General features: G+C 32.9%; 2 long non-coding RNA genes across 2 annotated transcripts; both read right to left on the reverse strand.

Moving 5' to 3' along the window:
- Positions 1–5,798: 5,798 nt before the first annotated feature.
- LOC143074691 (uncharacterized) lies at positions 5,799–8,113 on the reverse strand. The gene is made up of 2 exons (XR_012978009.1): positions 7,898–8,113; positions 5,799–6,214 (listed from the first exon to the last, which is right to left on the reverse strand). It is a non-coding gene; the product is annotated as an uncharacterized LOC143074691 (long non-coding RNA).
- Positions 8,114–10,475: 2,362 nt separating this feature from the next.
- Positions 10,476–12,550, reverse strand: LOC143074692 (uncharacterized). Its single transcript, XR_012978010.1, has 2 exons — positions 12,304–12,550; positions 10,476–11,085 (listed from the first exon to the last, which is right to left on the reverse strand). It is a non-coding gene; the product is annotated as an uncharacterized LOC143074692 (long non-coding RNA).
- Between the last annotated feature and the right edge of the window lie 3,839 nt (positions 12,551–16,389).

Genomic DNA, 16,389 nt, shown 5'->3' on the forward strand with positions numbered 1-16,389 from the left:
TTATCCGTACCTTCACTTTCTCATATTCACTTTATTGTACAAATGAATTGATAATATCTTGGTTGGTATGTATATATAAAACAGACATTGTGTGCCAATATTTTGCATCAGTAATTAAGCAAATACAGGGAAAAAAGTATTAATCAAGGATTGAGCTGTCAATTTTCTTTTTACGCATTTGTTCTTTATCTTTTTTAGGGGGTGTTCGTTTTATATATTTTTAGAGCTATTATTTTAGTTTTAGATGTTGAACAAATCAATCTTAAATCCCATTGTTCCAATGGGAAGAAAACTGTCTTCCTTAAAGTCATATGGAACCTCAAATTAAAAAAAAAAGATGCATATGTTTTGTATAACAAGATGGATAGTTTTCACTATTAAACTTATGTACATATACATTCTTTAGTTTGTCCACATTTAGAAGAAGATTACTTTTTTTAATTGCTTGCTTCCAGAAAGCAATTTGCCGACATATTTTCCGTATGCAAAATGACCTTAGGCAAGTTAGGATGAACCTTCTAGTAAAAATCCGGTGATCGCAATACGCATGGATCTGTCACTGAAATAATTTGTTTTTAATTTTAAATGTTAAACACGTGCTCAATATCCATGCTTTTTTGTTAATTGTTTACTATAGCTATAAGGTGAAAATCGGTAAACTTCGGAGTCAAAATACGGCACTTAATGAGCTGCCATATTTGTTAATCATAACAGACAAAGATAAAAAAAAATGACGATTATACGATATTTTGCGTAAAAAATAAAAAAATCGTGCATAGAAGACTAATTTTATGACCTATACATGCATTGGTTCAACAATTGGTTAAACATTATGTTTCACCAGTCACTCGTTTCTTATGACTTTAAAAACTATATCATACAGGCATTTATTTTCATAGCGTACAATTCATAGCAGTGTTTGAATTTTCCCCCTTAACATTATTTGTTTGTTTGCTAATTTTACATTTCTAATATTAAATCGTATTTATTTTGTAAATACTTCTAAAGTAAAATATTTTTAGACAATTTTTCATGTTGTGTTATCGGATTATTATATTCAGATTGTTGATTGTCAATGGTTTAAATGTATATGTACATTAAATTGTGCAATGTTGAGGTCTTTTCCGTGTGCACTTAGTCATCAACTTTGTATAGGTACTTTTCCATTCATATTTAACGAATTCTAAAACCAGAGTGTTTTCTTTTTCATTCATAGGTTTGATTTGCAAAGATAAATATGTGTATTCTTTTTATGTTGTCATCACATAAATGTGTTACAGTGAAATAAAAGAATAATTTTGTAGTCGACCTTTTTCTTTGAAATTAAATTGCATATTGGGTCGATGGTGTCGATAGAATGGGGAAGGGTGTATGGTGTAATTTGTACGATGAATGGTGCAAAGGTGTAACGTCTATAGTGTAATGGCACAGAGCTTATGGTGCAAAGGTGTATACACTCTTTTTTTCGACAAACCTCCAGCATCGACATGTCAAAAAAACATTAAAATGTTGAAACTACATTTTACTTCAACCCAACCTCACTATTGAAAAACTAAAATTTAACTTTGAAACAACTTACTTTCTGCAGCATAACTTCAACGTTCTTTACAAAAGAATAAAAGTGTTATCTTTTAAAGCAGTTTGAATTGTGTATTTGTAATGTAGTCAGTCCTTACCGGAAATCAAGGAATGAAAAATAGTCTAAAAAAAGGCCGTTAATTCTCGTCACAAGTGTGTTATTTTGTTTGAGAGGTAATCTCAAGAAACGTGAAAGTTGTTTTATTGTAAAGATTTGTATGTTTATTCGTGAGAAATGTAAAGTAGAATTAAAAAAAAGTATCGGTTGAAGTGAACACATCGAAAATTTTCATTAGCTACTATGTGATTTTTCGTACGGGTGTTGATATTAACTCTGCATTGACAGAAATAAGTGCATAATAATGACATAGTAAAAAATAAAATCACTTACTGGATGTGTGTAGTGGTTGTATTCGATCACATATGTTTGTATGAAAAATATCAGTATAAGTTGTAATTGATAACCCGTATATATTGTTTAAGGTTATAATAGCATACGTAGACGAAGTATTTTACAAAAAATGTCAGGTTGATATGAAATATACACGGACGATTTTCACGGTTGCATGCATTTTAATAAAACATACAATTACATCACAAATATTTGAGCTATGATCAAGTCATACCTCGTCGATTCATTTGTAGTGAAATCCTTAGGTATTGTTTAACATATTTATATACAGAATAAAGCTAGGCTAGCCAAATTTTGTTCTCCTTTTCATCCAGTATAATTCAAATATATATTTAAAAAAATATGAGTTACTATATATCCAGATTTATGTTGCTATAATCTTATTCAAATTTATTGTGAAATCATCGGATACGATATATAGTTTTATGTCAAATAAATATACATCTTTTACTGGATGTTACAGAATATGTCTCAATATTTTCTTACTTTATAGTTTGCGGATGCACGTTCAATTTGTTTCTATACGATAATTTTCAAGATGTAAGTGAAAAGTATTTTATAAGAAATGATAAGACAAGATAACCTTTCCTTCATACACAAAAGGACCATATAAAATTGAGAATGGAAATGGGAAATGTGCCAAAAAGACAACAATCCGACCGTAGAAAAAATAACAGCAGAAAGTCACCAACAGGTCTTCAAAGTAGCGAGAACTTCCCGCACCTGGAGGCGTTCTTCAGCTGGCCCCTTAACAAATATATACTAGTTCATACAATATATAATATATACATACATGTGTAAACAAGTGCAATTATTACAATAATTCTGATACTGGGCACGTTTACATATAATTGGTTATATGTGATCTAATCAATTCATATTATTGACTCATAAAACAAAACACATTATGATTCTAGTCAATTTGTTGTTATATGGTGTTAAATTTCCAAATGAACGACTATGTTTCCATAAACGTTAGGAGACAAGTGTATATCTTAATTTTGCGAAATTCAAACTAGATATCAAGTCTGTCTTTTGTTTTCCGTTACACAACAGAAGAACTGGTATATTGGTGATTGCCTGTCAAATATCTGTCTACAATTCATATATTTAAGATATGAATGGCATACAAGGAATTCACCTGATTGTATTGCCAGAAATGTATTACGTTTTACTTAGAGATAAGTTCTTAAACCGGTTTCCCATTTCTACAAATAACTATAGGTCGAAATCTTAATCAAACGAAACTGAGAGATACTAGAGATTTCCAATAAAATAAAATCATACGTAGGTAACTCGACGTATAAACCTAAGGGAACGGATTAATTCCAACCATCGAATTTGATTGAATAAATTTAAACAAAGTTCTCAAAGACTTTTAAAATCACACACTGGAATGTTCGATCATATGATTTTCTTCCATCAAGACGAAAAATGATAGAAGTATTGCATCTACCACGTGGTTTTCCAGATTCCCGCCTCTTTTACTGACATAAGATCACGTATTATCAAACGTATCCCGTACCCATGCGTACAATTAGAGTTATCTTTCGTAGTTTTGATTATGCCAATAATAATTTCAATACTAGAATTGCCATTGCAAGCAATAGCGGATGTCACCCTGGTCCACCAATTGCCACTAAACAGCAGCCATGGTAACGGCAGCCATTTTGGAAATTCCAAAGTTGAATGCCGCATCTAGATTTACAAGTTAACATTTCTGTAACGTTTCATACATTTTTGAAGAATTTTCAAAATTTTGCTATTTTTGAACATTTTCCATGGCAACATTTGAAAATTCCAAAGTCATACTGCTGCTTCATATTGTGCTCCCCATAATATTATACCATCATATAACATTTAATGGCCGTAGAATTAATTTAACACTAATGTTCTGGAATGTTCCATGAAAGTTTTCATATTTTTGCTGTTTCTATGGCAATGGCAGCCATCTTGGAAATGCCAACCCCCGATTTCACATCTGCACATGGGGGTTAACATTATGGTAAAGTTCCATCATCATTGGTCCATGCAATTCCGAGAAATAGTCTGGACAAAAAAGTGTGGAATAATAATAATAAGGAAAAGAAAAAGAATCGAACAATAACAATATGTCACCCGACCTCCGTCAGGGTGACATAATAAGTTGCAGATGAACGCCCCATTATACTTTGTATGATATTTGTCATGTGTATGTTGCATGGAAGATATTAAGAACGAAATGTTTCTTACAACTTTCAAAAATATCGAAAGCGGAATTTGTCAGAATCTTTCTTTATAAAAGTTAAGAATTCAGATTTAACGATCGCTTCCATTCAAGTTTTTTTTTAGAACTAAGGTGTGTCCGATTAAGGATTGTTCTGTTTTAATTTGTTTTAACGTGAATGCTATCGGACTCAAAATATAAAAGATATTTCCAGATATCCCTGAAGTGAACTAAGTTTTTATTTTATTTATAAACAACTAAAAGGGGGTCATCGAATTAATTTTGATGAGTTAATCATTAACGAAAATGTATCAGATAAGTATCATTGAACAACATAACATTATATGATTTTGTTGCCAGATGCGGATCAAAGAAGCATCATAAAATAAACAAAGCAGATACAGATATGTTTATATATGTAACAGACAAATTATAATTCGCCAAAACACTGATAAAAAAAGAGTTCAATACTGTGACAATGATATGATGCTAGGAAATTTTTTTTAAGAAAGGCTTTGTAAAGTTTGCTTGGCACATGTTTCAACAGACACGTGGCATTCCTATATTTTATGTTGTACTCTTCTATCTTGTTTGATTTAAGCAAGACTTTATTGGTTTCTCAGTTTCCACAACAGTTGGGTTCCTCTCTCTTTTCTATGGTGTTCGTTATGATCATTCTTAAGGTTTGGCTTTTTTATTTATTTTTTTCTTTGGGTCCTTTTTTATCATATTGCTCTTTACCTGTTTCTGTTTTTAAACATTTAGTACATGTGTGCACGAAAGTTATAACTATGTTATGTTTTATAGTAGCGCTCTCACTCAACATATATCGTATAATGTCACTGGCTATACTCTGAAATTAATAGTATTGATACTTTTAGATAATCACCCCGGATATGTAATACATATCGTAACCGAAATCATGTTCTCTTTTCTTCATTGTAATTTAACAAACATTGTGTAACACTACAAATGTACGGATCAATTAATCATGAACTTCTAACCTCTCCACAGCATTTGGGCTCCACCATACATTTTGGTTTGGTCATTGTGCTTAACGTTTAAATTTCTGCGGGGTTTGTCTTTTTTGGAAAAGGGGGGGGGGGATATCGTATTGCTTTTGAAATGTTTCGGTTTCCTATACGTCTCATACAAGGGTGCATGCAATTTAAACCAGGATTTTAACCATATCGTTGTACACTATCTTTTTCCGTTTTTCATTTCATTTTCACTCCAATTGGCTCATTGGTATTTTCATTAAAGGAATACTATTGTGATTTTGCTCATTTGCGTTTACAGTAAAAAAAAAACACAGTGACAGTTAGAATTTTTTTTTTTTTTTTTTGTCTTGGTTTTATCCTATTGACTTTTACTTGGGGTAATAGCGAGTTTATATCAGTCGTATTCCAAATGAATTAATGCTGTAAATTCAGAAATTATTGCGATGTTTTTTAGTATTGCAAAAAAAGCGCCATGTTTATAATCGCAATAATTTAAACTCGCATTTTGAAATTTTTCGCAAAAATGAAAATCGCAACAAATGCACGCAACGATTTCTGAATTTACAGTTATCTGTTAATTAAATGGAAAGGACAAAAAATATTACAAAAATTAGTCTTGGTTTATTAAAAAGCCAGAAAAGTAGGTATGCATGAAGTTAGTAGCAATCTGTGAACCTCCAGAAATGCCAACTACTTCTGTCCACACCTCGTCACCAGCAGTCAAGTGTATAATTATAGCATCTCTGTTCTTCAGCCATTGCGCTTGCAGTAAATCAAAAAAGATATAGCCAACTTCGGTTCCATTTTTTTTTATCTTAATTTTCATGGTTTTGCTGGTTGCTTCTGAAACCGTTGCTGCTACATTTATGTAATAAATTCCACTGATTGGAGCAATAAAAGTGCCATGAAACTTGTGGTAGCCATTTCCAGTGTTAAGATGCACGTTGCTATAGATTAGGTGCTGGCCGACAGTAGGAGTAAAATAAGAACCACCAAGTTCAGCTAGGAATGCAACAACTATAAATAAAGCAAAACACGGTTCTTATTCAGACATTAAAAGATATGATTACCGTAAAGGAAACTAAGCTGTAGATTAGATCAATGCAATGTATTTTCAAGAGAAATTAAAGCTATTCATTCGATAATATTTTACATTGTTGAACCTTTCCAGATTTGTAATAAGGTATTGTGCATTTTTAAGTGATTCTCTCTATACCTTTGAGTCCGTCTCTGAAAATATTTCCCATTATAGTAATGTGAATTTAAGTTATTTGACGATGATACAATTAAAGCAACCGGTGATAATCCGTGGAGAAGAAAATTTTGATATGCACATGATGCAGTCTTGTTCCGAGGTATGACTTCCTCGAAAAATACTTCCCACACGGGTTTTCATTTGGTTGTATGGTATGTTTAAATATGCAGTCAAGTCCAGCTGGTATATGACGTTAATTGCTAAGCTTCAGAAAGAATGAGTAACATGCAATCTGTCACTGAAGACTTTCTGGTGTTTATTTGTGGGCTATAATAAAGCCAAGAATTTGCTCTTATCGTATACCTTTTTGTCAAGTCAAATGTATGATAACCCCCTTATATTGTTGGACTGACTCTGTAGGACATTATAATTCTTATTATACTGGTAAATAACAAATAGTTTCCGTCTTCCGTCTTCAGTATACATAATGTGTTTCCGTCTAATGTTGTTCCGTTCGAAAATGTTTAATTGAAGTCTGGAACTGGCATGTCAGTTAACTGCTAGTAGTCTGTTGTTATTTATGTATTATTGTCATTTTGTTTATTTTCTTTGGTTACATCTTCTGACATCAGACTCGGACTTCTCTTGAACTGAATTTTAATGTGCGTATTGTCATGCGTTTACTTTTCTACATTGGCTAGAGGTATAGGTGGAGGGTTGAGATCTCACAAACATGTTTAACCCCGCCGCATTTTTGCGCCTGTCCCAAGTCAGGAGCCTCTGGCCTTTGTTAGTCTTGTATTATTTTAATTTTAGTTTCTTGTGTACAATTTGGAAATTGGTATAGCGTTCATTATCACTGAACTAGTATATATTTGTTTAGGGGCCAGTTGAAGGACGCCTCCGGGTGCGGGAATTTCTCGCTACATTGAAGACCTATTGGTGACCTTCTGCTGTTGTGTTTTTTCTATGGTCGGATTGTTGTCTCTTTGGCACATTCCCCATTTCCATTCTCAATTTTATTTGCTAAAAGTTGGTTTTGAAATTTGAATGATAACAAATAATTTCACACATAATAAATCATAAGAATTCGGGAAGGTATTCAAGAATTGTTTAAGACATAATCCTGAATACAATATTTACCAAATGAAATATATTGCTTGAAAATGATATGATATGAGAAGATGTGGTATGAGTGCCATATGAGACAACTCTTCATTCAAGACACAATTTGTAAAAGTAAACCCTAAGAGGTCAAAGTACGGTCTTCAACACGGAATCTTGGTTTACACAAAGCAACAAGCTATAAAGGGTCCAAAAAATTACTACTGTAAAACCGTTCAAACGCGAAATCTAAGGCTCTAATTTGCGATTAATTATAAACCAAGTAAATACAAAATTTATCAATATAAAAAAAGGGCAATACAGTCGCCAACTATCTTACCAGAACATTTAATGACAATGCGTAGAACCCCATAAACTGATTCTAAATGTGCTACAAATACCTGTTGGGTGTTTTAGTTTTTCAACTTCTTGTTTCAATACAGCCATTGTTTGTTTCAACTCGTCAACGTCGTGTTGCAATGCAGATTGGACATTATTATCCAATAGTAAACTATTTATATTTCCAAATAAGAAAAATAGAAAAATAGTTAACAATAACACATTCTTCATTGTAATTTGAATAGGTATTTCGTTTGAGCGGTCGACTGATAAGACACATTTCCAGAGTCGATTTATAGAACATCGAAGCTGTTATCTTTCTGTATAAGGTAACATTATGGATAGGTCAATAGTTCTTAGTCTAAATACAATGATTGCAACTATTGAAAAGGCGTGTTACCTTATCTCACATGTTTTATAATAGTAATAAGCAAAGGAACAAAGGGAATTGCTTGTAAAAGCAATATTGTCGAGGTTTACAACTGTTTCGACATGTATAGGCTTCCAGAGCACCTGAGATCATTCACGTTTGTTTTAGGTTCATGGTTCTCACTGTAGTTTTTCTATGTTGTATTTTGTGTTTTGTATTGTTGTTATTTTTTACCATGTCGTTACATGTCTGTTTATTTTTCACTTATGATTTCGAATGTCCCTTTGGTATCTTTCGTCTCATCATAGATACGAGGATTGAAATTTTATATTTGCGCCAGACGCGCGTTTCGTCAATAAAAGACTCATCAGTGATGCTCAAATCATAAAATATTATAAAGGCCAAATAAAGTACGAAGTTGAAGAGCATTGAGGACCGAAAATTCCTAAAACTTTTGCCATATACAGCTAAAGTAGTCTATTCCTAAGGTAGAAATGCCATAGTATTTCAAAAAAAAGTTTTGTCAACAGTTAATTCATAATTATGAACATATCAATGATAATTCCAGTGTCCAAATTACAGTATAGTGTGTGCTTCATTTCTTATGAATAGCATATGATTATTAGTAATGCATGGCAGTTGTTGGTCGTTTTGCATTTTCTCTGGCAACTCAAATTTGGTATTAACACGAGGACCTATCAGTTGATTGCCGGAACAATTTGAAATTTCTTTGATTATATGAAACAAGCAATTATCAATACAACCTGTTTGAAATTATAGGGGGGGGGAATCACAAGAAATTAACATTCATATACTAATATATGAATTGTATTGCATTAAAGAATAGCATAGAAATATGTGACCAATGTTATTTCAGACTGAGTTTCAGTGTTTTCGCACAACTGACAGCGGATTGAACGGATCGAGTATAACATGCTGGATCTTCCTTATTGATAATACAATGGTTTCTGGGTCACTATAATATGTAGAATATTTTCAACTAGAATAATAAACAGCTGCGCCATGAGCGCATGATACGCCCGACGTCTTATGTGGAACTTTTATGCAATAATCATAAATAGTTTCTGAGGAAGTTTTAAGCAATAACCATTTATTGTTTTTGAGACACGGTATAATTAGTATAACAAAGAAGTGTGTACAGTTTCAAGCAATAATCATAAATTGTTTTTGAGATACGGCGCGACATGTAAAAAAAACCCTCCCCTTTTTTACAAAATACTCAATAACTCAAAAATAAAATTTTGAGTCATCACCAAAAAGTATACAGATCTTTAGATTAATATAACAAAGAAGTGTGTAAAGTTTTAAGCAATAATCATAAATCGTTTTTGAGATACGGCACGACATGTAAAAATACCCTCCCCCTTTTTTTACAAAATACTCAATAACTCAAAAATGAAATTTTGAATCATCACCAAAAAGTATACAGATCTTTAGATTAATATAACAAAGAAGTGTGTAAAGTTTTAAGCAATAATCATAAATCGTTTTTGAGATACGGCACGACATGTAAAAAACCCCTCCCCCTTTTTTACAAAATACTCAATAACTCAAAAATGAAATTTTGAATCATCACCAAAAGGTATACAGATCTTTAGATTAATATAACATAATAATATGGCTAATATCTCGAAAACAAGCACATTGGCCCCTATATTTTTTTCTTTTTTTATTCCTCAATTTATGAAAAGTTATTTATTTTGAAACTGAGCAGCGAACATCCTTAAGGGGCCTTACTCTATAACAGAAAATAAATCAAAACCAAATCGAACTTTGATTGAGAGATGTATTGCTTAGCATTGTGTATGAGTTTCATAAGATTTGAACGAGAGAAAACAAATAATTAGAATAGGAAACGACGAATAAATCCATTTCTTTAGAACCGTACTTTCTAATATCCTTATATGTGCGTTATTGACATTTCTTAGTGCAGATTTATCATAGATTTTGTTTTATGTCAGATGATTTCATTTATTTTTAAACACTTAATGTTGCATGTTGTTTTACAAATTTAATCTGTTTTTGGATTATTCCTTCATCATGTTCATCTAAAGTATGTCTGATTTTGTTAAAGACTAAGCACACATTATTGAACATCATGTTGAACGGAATTTTAAGACGATATAAGTTTTATTGATAATGATGTAAATTACTGCTGTACATGACTATGGTAAATGCATCACTCAATAAAATTAAATGATTATTTGAGAGCTTCTTGGTTATAACCTCTAAGGGAGAAAACATGCAACTGATATCTAAAAATATTTAATTAAAAGTTTGAACAACAAACACAATTTAACAGTTATACTCTTTAAAGAGTTACATTTCGTCATCCGCACTCTTTTAAACAAACAAAAAACGTACATATGATGTCTCATTGCTGAGTTTTTAGATCTGTAACAATGACATTGACATGACATATATAAGAGTTTTTAAAAAATGATTAGTCTTTGCTTATCAGAAAGCCTGAAAAGTACGAATACATTTTCATGATCTGGCTAGTGGCAATTTGTGGTCTTCCCTGCAGGTAAGTTACTTGGCTCATAACTTTATCATTAGCATTCAAATGTATAATGATAGCATCACTTCTCTTCACCCATCGTGACATTGGTGATTCAAAAGATAAAAAGCCTACTTCGTCTGCATTACGCTTGATTTTAACATGCATTCCATTGCTTGAGGATTCTGAAGCCGTGACCGCTACATTAAAATAATATATTCCACTGACTGGGGCCGTAAAAATGCCTTGATACTCGCTGTAGCCGTGACCAGTGTTAAGATGAACTTGGCTGTATATTAGTGTTTGTCCGTAAGTTGGAACGAAGTAGTTTCCTCCAAGCTCAGCTAAAAAGGCTACCACTGGAAATAAACAACAGAATATTGTTCATTGCTGAATCAAACTAGGATCATAATAACTTATACTTGGAACGTAACATCTTCAATATTATTCAATTGACTTCTTTTTTTCACATCTAGTAGAGAGTTTTCTTTTTCAAATTCGAGATAATTCTTTGACATGCTTGAGATGTTTAAATTTCAATAACTGTAAAGTAATTTATTATTATCAAACATAATTAAGTGACATATGTTTTAAGATGTACATTTATGACAAACGATAACATGTTTGAAAAATTGCAGCTTATCGTGATGTTAGACAAATATAGCACTTAAGGTCCTAATGTAAAATGGCAAAAATGACGAAATGGAAGCACCATGTTTAATTTGAATTAATTTGTGTCATTTCTGCATTATTTGATCAACTCATAATCATTATCAGAAAACTAGATTTTGCAGACCAACATAGGCATACATAATCCAAGTATTTTTTTCGTAGAAGACAAGTTTGTTAATACACTCAAGCACACATTTTTTACAACAAGAGCAACATGATATAGGAACCAAAATAATAAATTTGTCAATAATTTTTTTTGGATTCGAGCGTCACTGATGAGGCTTTTGTAGACGAAACGCGCGTCTGGCGTATATACTAAATTTAGTCCTGGTATCTATAATGAGTTTATTTACAACCACTGGGTCGATGCCACAGCTGGTGGAGATTTATTTCCCCGAGGGTATCACAAGTCCAGTAGTCAGCACTTTTTGTGCTGACATGAATTGTCATTGATAAGGTTATATTTATAAATTTACTGTTTACAAATTTTTGAATATTTTGAAATACTAAGGCGTTTCTACCTCAGGCATAGATCATCTTAGCTGGCAAAACTTTTTGGTTCTCAATGCTCTTCAACTTCTTACTTTATTTGGCCTTTTTAACTTTTTTGGATTCGAGCGTCACTGATGAGTCTTTTGTAGACGAAACGCGCGTCTGGCGTTTATACTAAATTTAATCCTGGTATCTATGACATGTTTATTTGACATAGAAAGCAAAACGCAACCCTTTTATATATCCTTTTGTTGATCTTCACAAAACTCGACATAACAAGTGTCGATAATATAAATTTTCAATCCTGGTATCTGTGATGAGTTTATCTATTTACCAACAATGCTGATTTCTAAATTCTTACTATACAAATGTTTTTGCAATTCATGTGTGCCCCTAAAAGATCTGTAAAATACCTTTTGGGTGTTTCAGTTCTTCAACTTCTTGTGTCAATCCAACAACTGTTTGTTTCAACTCGTCCACGTTATGTTGTAGTATGGCTTGAGCAGTTTCATCTAATGGTAAACTTTTTATATTCCCGACCAATAAAAGTATAAAAATATGCAAAAAGAATGTATTCGACATTTTATGATATAAAACTTATATCGTATGACCTGTCTATCTTGCAGTCGGATTTTTTTCTTCTGAAAACAGCTACAAGGTCGTGGTCGTAGCCAAAGGTTTGTTTACTTTATCAAGACAATAATGAACACGATAAAAGAAATAGCTCCGTCGACACATTTGATATGTCTTTTTAGGTTAAGATATAATAAGTACTGATAAAGGTTGATATTGAATTTCTTTTGCAAACGCACTTATTAAAAACAAAACGCAATTTAAAGGTTAATGTTATCATTTGATATTTATCAAAATCTTAATATGTCTCAACGAAATACTCAAGTTTGTTTTCATTCCAGAATTGTGTTACAGAAAATCATTTTTGCATGTTATATACACTTCACACATTATTTTCTTTTCCTTTTTACCTTCCATGAAGTAGATAAAAAAGGATAATTTGCCTAAAATTTGTTCAATATCCAAAATATTTTATATTTTCAAGCTAAAGATTAATATGTAAAATTGTCAGATTCTGTATAAATTATCACACGCACTTGTCTCAGGATTTTTTTCTACATACCTCAATAAAACACAAGGTACATTTTTAAAAAATGTCACCCGGTCACGAAATTCAGTTATATGCCGATTTTTCGGTTTTCAACCCCACTAAAACTTGTTAAGCCGATAATCGAAATAGAATTTTCTACACAATGGTGTATTACACGCATTATTATTGTTGTCGGAATCATCCGTATCAATCCTACCCAAGTAGGTCAATCGTAATTGTTTCGTCAAAAATCTAAAATAAACAATTTACAGGGCCTGAGCTCGATAATATGTACCTTCGTTTCGTGTGTATTTTAGTCTAAACGCCATCTAATTAACTATCAAGATGACCCCGAAAGCAACCAACAGTCACATAATACGATATATACACAAACATATATATAAATAGATATATGGACCTCGTTTAAGTGGATTTTTCTATGTCTGTTTAATTTCAAGTTTAAAGTTAAAAAATTAGTTGATTTTCGATTTCAACTGTATAGAAATATTGTTTGGGGATCGAATCATTCACTCAAATGATTTACCTGTTACACTTTCAATGCTGACATTCTTTTTTCTTTTAATAACCTAATCAATCATGAATAATCCATATCTGGCGAAGGGGTGAAGTTCTCATGAAAACGGATTCAATGAGGTCGAACTACTTACTTGCAAGTGAATAATTCATCATCGATGTTTCTTGGCTTATTTTGACAAAATTGAACCATACTGGCTGCTAAAAGCGAATTATTATTTCTGATTTTTGATTGTCCCTTTTTGTTTGCATTTTTGTAAATGTTTATACGTTATGTTGATTTCCAGTTGCTTATTGACCTTCACTGATGGTTCTTATCATGACTTTTTTTGAAATAAGATATGATGAACTGGGTTGCGTATTTCATATATTTAGCTTTATCAAATCCTATATGTAAAATGGTCATATTTGGTCAGAAATATCAATTTCAAATGTCTATAATGAAGAATTGTTTCCCCACTGAATTTCTCTGCCAGTCTAATAAACTAACGTTTGCTATCTAATTTTAATTTTCTATACCTTATTTGATATTCATCAGGTGGTGAACAGGTTAATAATATATACACAATACTGCTCGTTGTATTTCCACTGCAACTATAAATGCACAAATTTGACAGTTTGGCCGATCTTGTTATGTTCGCGATCTTTTCATCCCGAAGACTTAAACATTCGTATTTATTGCGTCTCCCTAATTCAAGCAAATTTTAGAAACAAGACCAAAAGACGGACCAGACGAAGTTGTTGGGAAGGCAGTCAACAGAGAAAATGGAAAGACGCGTGGTTGCAAAGTTGAAACTCAAAGAACTAACTAAAGGGCACCACAAGGAACGGAACCAGCGAATGTATGTGTTTGTTATGATATTTCTTCCAAGAGACTATTACCATGTGAACTACATGTACCAGAAAATAATTTAACATACAGCTTAAGATGTTGGGTTTGTATAACGCTTGGTTCAGTCAAATAATATTTGCGTAGTCACTAACAAAAAATTCTTCATGTGTGTAGATTGAATCATGAATAAGTAAAATGATTTTCAAATTTTTCTAATGAAGTTAATATTAACTGCATTTTGTGTAAAAATGTTTTGAAACTTTCGTTAAGTCCATGACGAAAAATCTGTGATGCCTTGTTTTAAAAACCAAGACACTAAAACTCTAGTTACTTCACATTTGGATCTCATTGACCAATATGATAGCAGCATGCACAATATGTGTGTTTTAAAACTATGAACTCATGCTGTTTAGCAAAATCTAGTCTTTTCTAATTGCTGTGCTTCTTATACATAAACTGCACACAAAACTAACATCAAGAGCGACTAAAATCAACTCTACATAGGCTTTATGATCGCCATTACAAATTAGTTGACCGATATGTGTCTGTGTCTCAATCATCATTACAATAAAAAGCTTCGCTGAGAGCAGCCTGATTAGACCGCACAGGTCGAACCAAGAACAGCTGGGGCAAATTCTGACACAATAGCTTGATACTGTGTGAATTTGGATTGTGATAAAATTTTGACATAATATAGATTTCTGAAACAAAATAAATGTTGTAAAATATCTAATAAAAACCTATTACGCAATACTGTACTGTACTGTACATTTCTAGCTCACCTGGCCCGAAGGGCCAAGTGAGCTTTTCTCACCACTTGGCGTCCGTCGTCCGTCGTCGTCCGTCGTCGTCGTCGTTAACAATTTACATTTTGAACTTCTTCTAGAGAACCACTGAATGGAATGGAACCAAACATGGCATGAATGTTCCTTATGAGGTGCTGACCAAGTTTTGTTACTTTGTAGCCGATCCATCATCCAAGATGGCCGTCAGCGGGGGACTTAGTTTAACATAAGACGCTATGAGAAATGCATACAAATGACTTCTTTTAGTGAACCACTGAATGGAATGAAACCAAACATGGCATGAATGTTCCTTATGAGGTGCTGACCAAGTGTTGTTACTTTGTTGCCGATCCATTATCCAAGATGGCCGCCAGCCGGGGACTTAGTTTAACATAGGACCCTATGGGAAATGAATACAAATGACTTCTTTTAGAGAACCACTGAATGGAATAAAACCAAACATAGCATGAATTATCCTTATGGGGTGCTGACCAAGTGTTGTTACTTTGTAGCCGATCCATCATCCAAGATGGCCGCCAGCGGGGGACTTAGTTTAACATAGGACCCTACGGGAAATGCATACAAATGACTTCTTCTAGAGAACCACTAAATGGAATGAAACCAAACATTGCATGAATGTTCCTTATGGAGTGCTGACCAATTGTTGTTACTTTGTAGCCGATCCATTATCCAAGATGGCCGCCAGCGGGGACTTAGTTTAACATAGGACCCTATTGGAAATGCATACAAATGACTTCTTCTAGTGAACCACTGAATGGAATGAAACCAAACATTGCATGAATGTTCCTTATGGAGTGCTGACCAATTGTTGTTACTTTGTAGCCGATCCATTATCCAAGATGGCCGCCAGCGGGGACTTAGTTTAACATAGGACCCTATGGAAAATGCATACAAATGACTTCTTTTAGAGAACCACTGAATGGAATAAAACCAAACATAGCATGAATGTTCCTTATGGGGTGCTGACCAAGTGTTGTTACTTTGTAGCCGATCCATTATCCAAGATGGCCGCCAGCGGGGACTTAGTTTAACATAGGACCCTATGGGAAATGCATACAAATGATTTCTTTTAGAGAACCACTGAATGGAATAAAACCAAACATTGCATGAATGTTCCTTATGAGGTGCTGACCAAGTGTTGTTACTTTGTAGCCGATCCATCATCCAAGATGGCCGCCAGCAGGGGGACTTAGTTTAACATAGGACCCTATGGGAAATGCATACA

Source organism: Mytilus galloprovincialis, chromosome 5, assembly GCF_965363235.1.
Source record: "Mytilus galloprovincialis chromosome 5, xbMytGall1.hap1.1, whole genome shotgun sequence".
NCBI classification, from domain to species: Eukaryota; Metazoa; Mollusca; class Bivalvia; order Mytilida; family Mytilidae; genus Mytilus; species Mytilus galloprovincialis.